This window comes from Stenella coeruleoalba (genome assembly GCF_951394435.1).
Source record: "Stenella coeruleoalba genome assembly, chromosome: 13".
Classification (NCBI taxonomy): Eukaryota; Metazoa; Chordata; class Mammalia; order Artiodactyla; family Delphinidae; genus Stenella; species Stenella coeruleoalba.
The window spans coordinates 29,066,807-29,080,400 of record NC_137159.1 but is presented as its reverse complement, the minus strand read 5'-3'; the positions used below and the strand labels follow the sequence as shown (position 1 = coordinate 29,080,400).

The following is a 13,594-nucleotide window of genomic DNA, read 5'->3' as shown; positions in this document are numbered from 1 at the left end:
GGGAGATCAGCTCGGTGCTTTGTGACCACGTAGAGGGGTGAGATAGGGAGGGTGGAAGGGAGACGCAAGAGGGAGGGGATATGGGGATATATGTATACGTATAGCTGATTCACTTTGTTATACAGCAGCAACTAACACACCATTGTAAAGCAATTATACTCCAATAAAGATGTTAAAAAAACAAATAAATTTAAAAAATAAAAGGTTATAGGTGAAGTTGGCTGGTGAGGACCTGGAAAAGCTTGACTTATGCGTTCGTCTCACTCTTTTTTTTTTTTTTTTGCCCCTACTTGCATGTAGGGTTCCCAGGATACAGGACTTTTGTTTTTGTTTTTTTTTGCGCTACGCGGGCCTCTCACTGTTGTGGCCTCTCCCGTTGTGGAGCACAGGCTCCGGAAGCGCAGGCTCAGCGGCCATGGCTCACGGGCCCAGCCGCTCCTCGGCGTGTGGGATCTTCCCGAACCGGGGCACGAACCCGTGTCCCCTGCATCAGCAGGCGGACTCTCAACCACTGAGCCACCAGGGAAGCCCAATACAGGACTTTTAACACTGGTGTGGTAAAAAAACGTTGCCTGCTATTTCAGTAAACAAGAATGTTGCCTGCCATTTTGGTAAACAATGAATGTTACCCACCATCAGCCACCAACCATTGCATCCACCCTAGACAGTGTGCCCTGAAGAGATTTCAGGATGAAGGAAAACAGGATACTGGCCCTGGATAGTTAAGATGCATATCAAAGGAATAATTTCTATGAGTCCAGACTCTTGCATCTTTCCATACATAGAGAAGCACTAAAATCATTAATTTGAGATGTCTGCTTTTTGTGATTAGCTATAATCTATTGATGTTTGACTCCATGTTTGTTTGTTTGTTTCCAGCAAAAACTCCTATATGCCCTGACTCCTCCCTTTACCTCTTTGGAACAGTTCTATCTGAGAGGTGTCTCCCGGGCTTTAGTTCTCAGTAAGGTCACCAAATAAAACATAACTCTCAAAAAAAAAAAAATGACTGCCTGAGTCTGTAATCTGTATATCTAGACAGGACATTTGAGAATTTATCAAAAGCAAGCTGTTGGAAACAGAATATAAAAGTAATTCTTCTGAATCTTTGCAAATTGTCCATAGAACAAGAATAATTTTCAAAGGAGATGAGCAAGGTAAAATTTATTTCAGAAAATCAAAACTAGTACAATATCTGGGAAATAGGTAAAATAGCAATTCTTAGAGGAAAAGCTAATTTGCTCAAATAAGAGAAAGTTGAAAAGGTAGTGGGCAAAATTTTAACCAGGTTCCTGGTTAGTATCATATACTATTGCTCCCAGTGAAGTTCCAGGTCAGACAGTGGACAAGATAGCATCACCAGCCTTCACTGAATGGATTAAGGGTTTGGTTTTTGGCCAAAATGTCAGGTAAGAAAGAAAAGTCAGTACTCTGGAGCCCAAAGTATGTTGGGTACTTGTTTATATCTTAAGATCATGTCAGGTCACATGTGGTTTTTGTGGGATTAAAAAAGTAAGAGCTGCTGTTGCTGTATTAATATAATGGTTTCCTGGTATCTGGGTCCCTGGAGCAACAGATAAGGAGTATGCTAGACTACAAAGTGTGGCTCCGGGGAAGCTAAAACCTTCTTGCATCACTTCACAGTGGCTCCACTAAGCTAATTAAAGAGAAGAGTTGATGGACTCCACAGGGACTACACTCGAGGCCCTGCTGGTCAGAGAAAGGTCAGCCAGAACATAAGGAAGTAAGTACTAAGGAGAGAGCTATCAAGGAGACAGAAAAAGGGAGGGAGGACTGGTGGGAGGGAAAAGTTCCTTGGAGATTCAGCTGACTATACTTGTATAAGTTTACTTGTATGAACACGTGATCATAAAAAATAGTTACCTTAAAAAAAAAATAGTTACCTTTAATTATCTAGGGTACAATTCTGTGATGTAAATTTTTCTTTGTTTTTACATATTTTAAATAGGTAACTCACTAGATCTCCTACCTCAAGAAGGGCAGAGAAAAGTCCAGTCTAACTAACCTATTCTGAGTTTCCGTGTGAGAAATATGATTAAAACTGATAATAACAAAGTCTGATAGCAAATGCCAAACCAGTACTCTAAACAGATTTATAAATTGTTTTCAAAGTTTAATTCTCCTAACTCCTTTTGCTCTAAAAGACAACTGAAAACTAGGACAGATAGACATAGCTTTTTAATTAGTAAGGGATTAATCCCCTACAAGCTAGGAAATGGCCACAAGCATGAAGAACTTTCATGATGATGCTGAGTAAATAAGCCAATCAGTCTCCATCTGGCTGTCCTTTATACTGTACCACTGAGAGGAAATGAGGGTTCAGGTACTGGCAGTGACTGGTGTCAATGACAATATACATTCCCCTGGAGAGAGTAGCTGTCTTATGTGGAATAAACCTAGAAAATTCGAGAAGCTGATTTCTATGCCTTGCCTAGCGTACCTAACATATAAGAAAAATCTGTAAACAGTTTAATGAAATTAATTGGTTGAATCTAGCAAAGCAAATTAGAAAACAATTTTATTCGAGATTTAAAAGAAGGAGATGACATAAATTCCTACCATGTCATGGAGTCCAGGAGGCCACTGGGTACTGTTCTTTGTTTAAGGAAATAATATTTTAAATGGTGGATAAGAATACTTTAGCTGTATTCACCAAATTAAACAGAGTATCTTTTGCACTGCAGAGGAAGAAGGTTAAGGAAAGCCAAGACCATAACAAGTGGCAGAACAATGTCATGCCACATGGCACTGGACTTTCCCTTAATATTCCACAAATAATCACCAAAAACATAGCACAAGATGTCCTAGCACTTGCGTTTACAACCTAGAATCCTAAAGCTGAAAGGAGCATTTGTAATTACTGAGGACGTTTACAGAAGAAAAAATTAAAAAGCAAAAAAGGTAAGTCAGTGAACCAGATAGAACCTAATCCCTCTGTCTTTCTATTATTTCAATATGCATCCCTGATCTAGAATGTCTAAAAGCAAATATTCACTCTACATGTTCCATATATATGTATATATATATATATACACACACACACACACACACACATATATGTATATATGTATGTATCTATATCTTTTTCATTTAGAGAATAAAATCATAAAAATATATAGATCTGTGTAAAGCCACAATATTCCTCTGAAGTTCCCAAATGCTTTGCAATTTTGCAAAATAAGGGCCAATTTCATAATAGATCTTTTAAAAGTATAGTGAAAAGAAGCCTCTCCCAATTAGCAATCAGCAGTGCTTCTGTGCATCTCTAAGAAAACTGAGGATCTGCCATGAAAGGCGTGGGTTTCCTGAGAGATGAGAAAGACTTGTGTTCTGAAGTAGTAACTTTGTATCCTTGATATTTTTACTCTGCTTTCAATGACTTAATCTTATCCGTGTGTTTGTTCAGCACTGATTATTCTGCTGTATGAACATAGACTCAGAGCTAAGCTATCTGAAATTTTACATTGAGAAGGATTCTGTAGGGCATTTAACATAACGGTGAAAATCAATTCTCTAGAAAAGCACTGTCCAAATAGAAGTGTGAGCTGCATGTGTAATTTCAGAATTTTTAGTACACAGGTTAAGAAAACAAAAATTAATTTTAGAATTAATAATATTATACCTTGTTTTACCCAATATACCTAAAATATATTAATTTCAACATAAAATTAGTATTTTAAAATTTTTTCATGAGGTTTTTTCAAAATCCAGGATGTATTTTACACTTAGAGCACAACTCATTTCTGAGCTGCATGTCAAATGCTCCAATAGCCACTTGTGGCTGGTAACTATAGTACTGGACAGCACAGCTTTAGATGATGTTGACTGTAAAGAATGAAAACTAAAATGAAATGTGAAAAGAATGATTTCAGACTTTGAAATGACAAGGAAAGAGCACTCCCCAAATTCATAACAATATGAATTCCATTTTTACATTGGCTATGAAATTAGTATTGAAGCAAATATTCCTGACACTACACAATGTCTTCTATGCAGCCCATATTTTAAAAATAGGTCAACCTCTGAGAGAGCTATATACTTTGTATGCTCTTCACTGTGCCTGTCAATAAATTTTTATATTACCTCTCTATTAATTCTTATGCTAGTATTCTCACCTTTCTTCTCTTCATCCCATTTTCTTTTCTTATATCTAATTTATTATTTTTTTCAACTTATCCTACTGAAACTGGTCTCAAATCATTTTTGGAATGATTCGGGCATAATTAAAAAAAAATAATAATAGTTGAGCAGCATATGTTTCTGGACAAAGCTCTTGGGTTCTCCATTTCCCCAGCAAGTGATACCAGTAGCAATCCTGATCTATAACTGCAAAATGTTTTGTAAGTATACAATACAAAACAAATGCTGACTCATTAAAAGGAAAAGTATCAAGACACTGTCAGCGCTCTTGAACAGGGTGGAGGTATGTCACACAAAGCTATGAAAAATACTTAAAGAGAAATGATTAAGGTAGGTTCCACATAGGATGTTTCCCAAGCTAAAAGAGCTAGATTTTTTAAAAAGTCAATTATGATTCTTTCTAAACTGAAAGCAGATAGTTAATGCTTCTTTGGTATACATATCATGGATAGTCTCACAATTTGCCAGGAAAACTGAGTCTCATAGTCTAAGCTGATGGATGTCCACAGAAAATGGATATACTAGCTAAGGTAACTGGGATTCCAATCCTTTCTAGAATTTACTTATGTGACCTTGTGCCAATCACATAAGTTTTTAGTGCCAGATGTCTCCTCCGTAAAATGAAATTAATAATATTTCACTTGCTTAAAGCTATGCGACTGAATCAAATATACTCTTGAGGTCTATTGTATAACAAGGAATATATCTGGTCTTTGGTCCCAGTTCCTGACACAGAGTTTCAAATACCCTTGAAAGGTCCTGAGCAATAGGAAAGTTCCTGAGCAATTCACAATCAGCTCCTTTTGACCATACCTAAGTTTATGCTGAAATGACTCCTGTGGGCCCCTTGGTAGTTTTAACGGAGGGGCTGGACAAGCCAGAAAGACCAAGCCTGTGACTAGAGGTTTGAAACTTTCAGCCCCACCCCCAGTCTCCAGGGAGGGGAGGGGAAGGTGATTGATTTCAATCATGTGGCCAATTATTTATTCAATCATGCCTATGTAATGAAACCCCCATATAAAAACTCTGGACACTGAAGCTCAGTGGATCAGGAATTCCTGATGGGTGAACATGCTGATGTGCTGGAAGGTTGACATGCCTGGAATCCTAAGGACAGGTCATAGAAACTCTGTTCTGCCCCCTCCTCCCTAGGATCCTGTCCTATGCATCTCTTCCATTTGGCTGTTGCTGACTTACAGCCTTTATAATAAAACTGTAATCATAAGTACAGCATTTTTGGTGAGTTATGTGAGTTTTTCTAGTGAATTACTGAACTGAAAGGAGATGTGATGAGCCCCAAATCTGTAGTCAGCTAGGAAGAAGTACGGGTGGCTTGAGGTCACCTGTGACTTGTGGCTGATGCCTGAAGAGGGGCAGTCTTGAGGGACTGACCCCTTACCCTGTGGAGTCTGCACTAACTCCAGGTAGTTAGTGTTAGAACTGGATTAAATTGTAGAACACCCAATTGGTGTTGGAAAACTGTTGTTGGAACACAAGGTCCAATCCAGATCAAGCACATTACAACTTGATATTGAGTCCATTTTAATATCTAGGTTATAGCCAGATGTGTCCCAGCATAAGTAATGTGAAATTTACTGGAATTGGATACAATAAAATAATACTATGCTTTTTTTTTGCCTACATGGTCACTTCTTCAATGAATCAAAAAATTTAAAGATATTACACTAAAGCAAGTCTTCATTATGAGAGATCATTTTTTAAAAATTAATTAATTAATTAATTTATGGCTGTGTTGGGTCTTTGTTTCTGTGCAAGGACTTTCTCTAGTTGTGGCAAGCGGGGGCCGCTCTTCATCGCGCGGTGCGCGGGCCTCTCACTATCATGGCCTCTTGTTGCGGAGCACAGGTTCCAGACGCGCAGGCTCAGTAATTGTGGCTCACGGGCCCAGCTGCTCCGTGGCATGTGGGATCTTCCCAGACCAGGGCTCGAACCCGTGTCCCCTGCATTGGCAGGCAGATTCTCAACCACTGTGCCACCAGGGAAGCCCCAAGAGATCATTTTTGATATGGCAAAATAAAAAGTTCTGCATATCTTGCCCAGAGAAAGATATTTTCTATATTCTCTAGCTTTGCTTCATATAATTATTCTAGTATTAGTTGGGAATTCCACCCCCTCAATGGAATTATAATGTAAAGTATTAAAACAATGGTCAACATCCATGTTAAATGTTTGTGAAAGATCAATATGAACATAAATACTGGTCTGCCATTATGGTTACACAGACTAATGAATTTATTTTCAGAGGTCAAGATCTATCTTAGTAGAGAATATAAACTTTGCCACTAAGAGCTCAGTTTGGGGTGTGTTTTCCTTTTCTTTTTTTCCCCTAAAACAAACAAAAACAAAAGAAGGAGAAAAAGAGAATCTCTGTCAGTGAAACCCGAGACCTTAAGCTGGTAGTTACAAGATCAGGGAATTGACTGCAGACACAACAGGAACGCTAGAGGAAGCATTAGGCATTTTTAACTCCTAGGCACTGGTAAGAGAGGGGGAGATTAGTGTTTTAAGAGAATTTAGGTTAGTTGGAGAAAAAGGAAATGAAAATAGTTGTTTCTTAAGGTACCTAAGCAACTTCTTTCCATGATAAACGGGTGCTTTTAAAGGAATATCTTAACTACTAGGAAGTATAGGAGATAAATGAGCATCTCAAGTATTAAAAGCACTCCTGTCTTTAAAATGTTTAAAAGCCCTCAAAAATGCTTTTCTACAGAAGAGTACAGAACCTCATCCTTTCCCCTGGTTAATTGCCTGGGCAGGGGCTGATGCTACACCTTGTTTCCATCCATTGACAGGCAGACAGCTGACAAAGAGATTCCTGTGAGTCAGAGGGGAAGGGCAGGCCTTAAGCCATGTGACTGCTGGGATGTGGTGAAAAACTGAGGAGCCTTGAATTTCTTCAGAAAGGCACATCATTCAGGAAGAAAGGGCAGAAAAAGACAAAAAGAAGAGAAAGATTACCAGGCAAATTTTACTGACACCCACAAAGAAAATAAAGTGTTATTTTTCTCCTATTCTTGGTTACATTATATAAAATATTTGGTGTTATTTATAATTAAACAGTCCCAATTATTAGGCTTAAGAGAGGCAACTAAATAAACAACCTTTTCTTTCCTCTCTTTCCATGTCAATTTCTGAGTCTTTTACAAGCACTGATTCAGCTTCTTTATCTTCCATTCATCCTTCAACTCTCAGCAGTCTGGTCTATCACCCTACTTCCATTAAAAGTACTCTCTCTAAAATCTGCTTTGGATCCACTAACAATGATTATGTCTCCACATTTCCTTCTGGCTACCCCACTTCATTTCACCCTATTCTCTAGTCATAATGAACTAGTTTTAGTTCCCTAATATGCCATGTTCTTTATTTCCTCCCAGAATTTATACAAATACTTGCTTTTGTCAGAACACCCTTCCCAGCCTACCTCATCGTACTCGAATGGCTAATCCCTAGCCATGCAGTCCAATGGGATACCCTAGTCCAAACCACTCACATATAACAAATGGGTAAAAAGATTTTGAAAGATTTTTAAGTGTGTTGTCCAAATTCACAGCTACTTAGTGATCAAAGACAAAGGCCTCAATTCACCCATACAAGTGTACATTATCCTACCAGAGACCCTACCATAAACCACCTTCTCCTCCCAGGAAAGGAGGAGAATATAGAAGTAAAATATAGATCAACCATCATTATAGAACATTATAGGTAAGACTTTAAAAATTCTATAAATTGACTCACTAGTTTCTGAAGACTTCAGCTTTTCTAAATGGAAGTGTTGGCAATGATATTTTCTTCACGTTTTCTAAATTCCAGTCTTAGAAACATGAAATTGGGAATGCTAAGGGGATTTTGTGGTGCCTCTCTCTCTCTCTCTCTCTCTCACACACACACACACACACACACACGCACATAAAAGGGAGGAAGAGAGAAAGGATAAATTTCTAACATTTGTAATAGAAAAAGTAGACTAGATAGATGATTTAATTAAAACAACAGAACTCAAATCAGAATTTGTTAACTGCTGAAATACTAGAGCAGGTAATAGTGGAAAGGACTGAAATTTATTTCTTTTAAAATGTCTCATAAAAATTAGGACTTTAGTCAGTTTTTTAAGATGTATAAGGTACTGTTTCCACCTAAAGGCAGCAGATGGCTAGAATGTTACAGGAATTTCTTGTAGGCTTGAGTAGAAGTCTGTCAACTTTCAACTATTATAATAATTTTTAAATAGACATGGTATTTAATATGATTTCCTGGTTTACACCTTATAAAATGGCCCAGTTAAAATAAATAGTTTACTGGCCTCAGCCCCAAAGACATGAAGTGAGGGCCAAAGAAAATATAAAATGTATAAAATGTCCCAGTGTAAACACCTTGAGACAAGAGCAGTGAATGCATCAGATATTCCTGGGAGAGTCTGGCTTACTACAAACATTAGGATTTTAGCCTATGTGAGTAAAAGGGAGGTGCAAATGGCTTGATGGAATGAGGTAGCGGTGCTAAAGAAATAATTTTCAGCTGAGGTGATGTTTGTAGCTAGCTGATATAGCAGAAAGAGATGGCCATACGTTGCTCTGGTGCTAATGGTGAGGTAAGGTCTCTGGTTTGCAATGATTAAGACAAGCTATTGTTTCAATGGGCTCATTTCTCCATGAAAATGCTTCTGGGTGTTTTCAAGCAAATCATGAGGATTAATGAAAATTTTTAAATAATTGTTTTATAAAGTTTCTAATAAAGGAATAGTAAAAAGGCTTCGGAGATTATGAAATTGTTATAACATACTCCTTTAACTTTAGGGAAAGTCTTTTTACCAAGTCTGGAACCAGGCTTAAGTAATAGGAAAACAGCAATAACCACAATATATTTTTAAACTTTTTCTTCTTTGAAATGGCATTTCTTAATCTTTCTAGTCCCTGAAACTTCCAAAGTGTGTAAGGTCTCAAAGAAAAATCTAAACAGTTTCTAAGAGGAATCAGCCACTGTCCTTATTTAGAGCTGGGATAAGTACCGCATTTACCAAAGAGCCAAACAGAATTTAGGGTATTGGGAGGTTTGCCTCAGATAAAGAAGCTTAACTGGGTATTATGATTCTTCATGTAGCAGGTCCTTTGTACTTCCTCATCACTTAAATGCCTCACAAACAATCCAAGGTAACATTTGCTACCAGAAAAAGTACTTTGTCTCTGTTGGCCAATCTCTGGAAGCCAGGAGCAGGGTTTGACAGTGATATATAACAAGGTTAGAGCAGCATGATCCATCTCCATTCGCTTGACAAGGATGGCATCTTAGGCCATGGTGAGGAAGAGCAGGTTGCCCGCCTTCACTGCTCAGGTTGGCAGCACCTACTATCAAATGACTGGGTGTCTGGCAATGGGTTCAGAGAGACAATGACTGCCTTATCTCCTGGAATTCAAGGAACTTCAGCTCAAAGACCAAAATAACTGCTGAGTGGGCACTACTCACTGATCCATGTCTGAGAAAAGTCCTTCCGGAGGGTACAGGGTCCATCATCCACAGTCAAAGAGAAGTGACATGGCCATTTAAATGGCAGGGAAGCCCTCTGTTTGGGTTTTTCATGGCTAAGAAAGGCACATCATAATAACATAGCATAATAGCATAGCACCTAGGATGACAACTACTGCCTGTTTTTGACAGAAGGAAGATATTTGCAGTTTGTGCTCTTCCCACACCATTTTAGAGCTGAGAATCCAAGCTCAATCCTGCTTTTAAAAAGAACGGGTAAGGGCCTGGGAAGTGGGAGAGAGACAAAGCCATACAGTCCATAAGTATCTGGGGAAGCTTTTGCATAGATTGACTGAGAGCTGTGTGTCTGAGAAAGTACCAGACTATGGCCTCTATTTTCATCCTACAAATTCCCACTGCACTTGAGTTTTAAATCTGGTTTCTTGTATAGAATATCTACAGTGTTCCAGGTCTTGCAGAGAAAACAAGGAATGAAGAGAATGAATGAAATGTTGATAACCATAACTATATATAATATATATACATATATAATTGCCAACTTAATGATTCTCCCTTCCAAATTTGTAAGTTTCACTGCAAATACTGAATCAAAATGAGAATTAGAAACAAGAATACAGAACATAACTGAGAAAAGGGGAAAACAAATGATAAAATAAATAAAGAAGGATGTGCTCTAACAAAGACTGGCTACCCAAATCCCTATATCCATTTAGAGAATAGAGAATGAAAGCATTTTTGTAAAGAAGAAACAAAAAATATTTTTTCTGATTCCATTAACCAGTCAATCAACCAAAAGACAAAATTCATTAGCCATAGAGCTTGTCTCATAGAACAAGTTATCGTCTCCATCACATTAAAGCAACAATAACTAATTATCCTTAGATTTTCACATGTGCAGAACACTGCAAATTATAGGAAGCAAGTTTATTTTTCTGCATACAAACTCCAAGTCTATCATCAATCTTTTTACCTTAATGTTTCTCAGATGGAAGAAGGCAGAACAGGAAAGCTTGTTTTAAAATTATAATTCAGAAAGATGAGGCTGAGGATAGAAGCTAAGGGATCTGAAATCAATGATACTGAAACACACAAAATGTCCTTGAGTAGTCTACAACAGGAAATTTGCATCTTCAGGAATTACATATCCTCAAACGAAGGAGGCATCTGTTATTTTGATATAACCTAGGAGATGAGGTTTAAAATTTTACTGGGCTCCAACTTTTTCCATTTGTCTCTCTTCAAACCCTATATTCTTAAAATGGCTCTCTTTTTAAGACTTGCAGAGGTACAATTAAGATAATTAAGATACAATTTGAAAAGTGTTATTCTGATAAAATATAAAATATATACTTTAATTGGAAAGGAAGTATTTAAATTCAAAACTTTTCACAAGAGTCCCACAGTATGTAATGATACCAGTTGCTACAACAATTTAACATTTCTAAGATTGAAGTATATCTCACAGAAAGCCAACTTGTCTTCTTTAAATCTATCTGTCATATCAGTATTATATTAGTACTCATGTCCTAATAGCTAAGTTTCCAAAAGAAATGTATTCATACTCTTTAGACTCTTCTGAAATTCAGGACTGCTTAAGTAACACGTTTCATCATGGCAACCCTGATCTTATCCACAACCACACTGACATTTCTACAGGATACTATAGTGCTTTAGGTCTTCACTAGACAGCTTGCTTTCTTCCTAAACTAATATTATCCAAAAGTAAGTACCATAAAGCAGACTCTGAGAACAATTATAGAGAAAGTTTCTTTGAGAAAAAAAATTACTGACCCTATTCCAATGGTCATTAAATTTATGAGCTCCTGATGGTAATCACTCAAAGCCTGCTTTCTGCTTCCATATATTCTAAGTCTCTGATGAACATGTTATCATAATAACTATAATTAAAACTATAATAAACATACTTAATATTTACTAGTGGTTACAAATATATGTGTATTAGGATCTGTAAAGCATTTCATATGCATTATCTCATTTAATTTTTAAAACAACTTTCCATACACATGAAAATATCCACACAATCTTCCCTCCCATGATAAACTGTAATGTCTTAGAACTAAATGGAAACTCAGAAATCATCTAGCCAAGTGTTCCCATATTATAAATGAGAAGCCCAAAGCCCAAACAGGTTTAATGAATTCCTAAGATCACACAGCAAGTTGGTGGCAAAACTTGGCGGCAAAACAGCTTTCCTTCCAGCTTAGTACTCTTTCTGATGATGATGATGACACTTGACAATGAGGATGGCAGCTAGCAGTTACTGAGCATTTGTTATGTGTTACTTAATCATCTCAACAAGTCTGTGAGATAGTATAATTGTAACTTCATTTTATAAATAAAGATACGGTTAAGAAGAGGAATAAAGTATGCCCAAACTACTAAATATAATATATGATAACAAAAATCAGAGATGATAGAAACAGATTGGTTTCAAAGGTCAATCTGTTTTTATTACCTCTGATTTTAATTATTATATATTATACAGATGATATATTGAGAATTGACTGTTGGTGGCAAGAACGGCTTGATAATCCATAGAAGTTGGTGGTAGGATATGTGTACTCAAGTTGCCAATTGTACATCCTCCTAAGAGAGTATTCCTTAGGATTCCAACTACATCCTTGCTATTCATATCACATGACTTCCATCCCAAGCCACTTCCTACTTCTACTCCCTTCCATCTTCAGAGCTGACCAAAAAGATCCAGAAACTTAGGTAGTTGCTAATTGAGTCATTTTTATTCATTCAACAAATATTTATTAAGCAAGTACCATATGTCAGGCACTGTGCTAGAGGCTAAGGAGACAGGAGTGTGCAGACATGATCTGCTGTTTACCTTTTTCTTGGATCCTATGAAATCCATATATTCAAAATAAGCCCTCCTCTTTTCTTGAACTGTTTTGAATAAATTTTTGTTCCTTGCAAATAAACATAATTTAATTAAGACAGATTATTATGGATTGAGCTGGCAAAACAAAGACTTCAGAGAAAATGCAGAATATTTGGAACTCGTTAACAGGTGATGGCAGGGAAAAGGGCATTAAGACATCATTTCATTTCCCAGGATGAGAAGTCAACAGTCAGTGGAATGTGGCAGCCAAGCTCATAATTAAGGTATTATCTTATGTCACCTGGGAACAAGTTCCCATTGAGGGTGAAGCTTTGGAGGACTAGGTTGTCCTGCCATTGCTCAATTTAAAGAAACTGAAGAATATGGAAAGCTTTCATGTGAAAGCTTTTAATAACACTGGGCAACTTACAATGAAAATGGGGCACTCTGGTCCTTGCTAGAATGCATAGCTCAAAAATCCAAGAAAACACAGAACCATCATGAGGCACTACTATAATAATCCCCTTCTGTCTGCAGCTGGATAGCTGGGTGAGCTGAAAATCAAGAGCACAAACTGATCTATGAACTGATACACCAGCTGTCTTCATACTTTTACCATATTTCCTTGATAAATGCAAGGGTGCTAAGCGAAACTGTGAAAGCTTGATCCCTCAGCCTTCTCCATAATGCTTTCTATTGTATCTCCCTTGCCAGAGAAGGGTAGCACTCTGCTCTGCTCTATCCCTTATTGAATCTTGTCCTGTGACTAGGACCTAAACACAACATGGGCTCAAGGGTGATAGCAAAATAAGAGTAGGGGAGAAAAGAATTATACTCAGAAGGGAATGTAAGAGTTTTCTAAGGAATTGCAGGAAAAAAGACCAAACAAACCTGTGTGGGTACGCATTTTGTACTAGTTATTCGAGGATGACTAAACATAATTTTGAATGACAAATTAATTACTATTGGGCATCTTATCGGAGAGGCTTGATTTAATGTACGAGCTGGTAGTCACTTTAACAGTTTGTTTGGTAGGCTGATGCAGTTTGGGTTTAGTACTGGCTTAGTTATTAAGGACCA

The 13,594-nt window shown here is 37.4% G+C and overlaps 1 protein-coding gene across 7 annotated transcripts in view; it reads right to left on the bottom strand.

Moving 5' to 3' along the window:
* EXOC6B (exocyst complex component 6B) overlaps positions 1–13,594 on the bottom strand; it is a 717,212-nt gene that overhangs the window by 180,457 nt on the left and 523,161 nt on the right. The gene's annotated exons all lie outside the window — the stretch shown is intronic.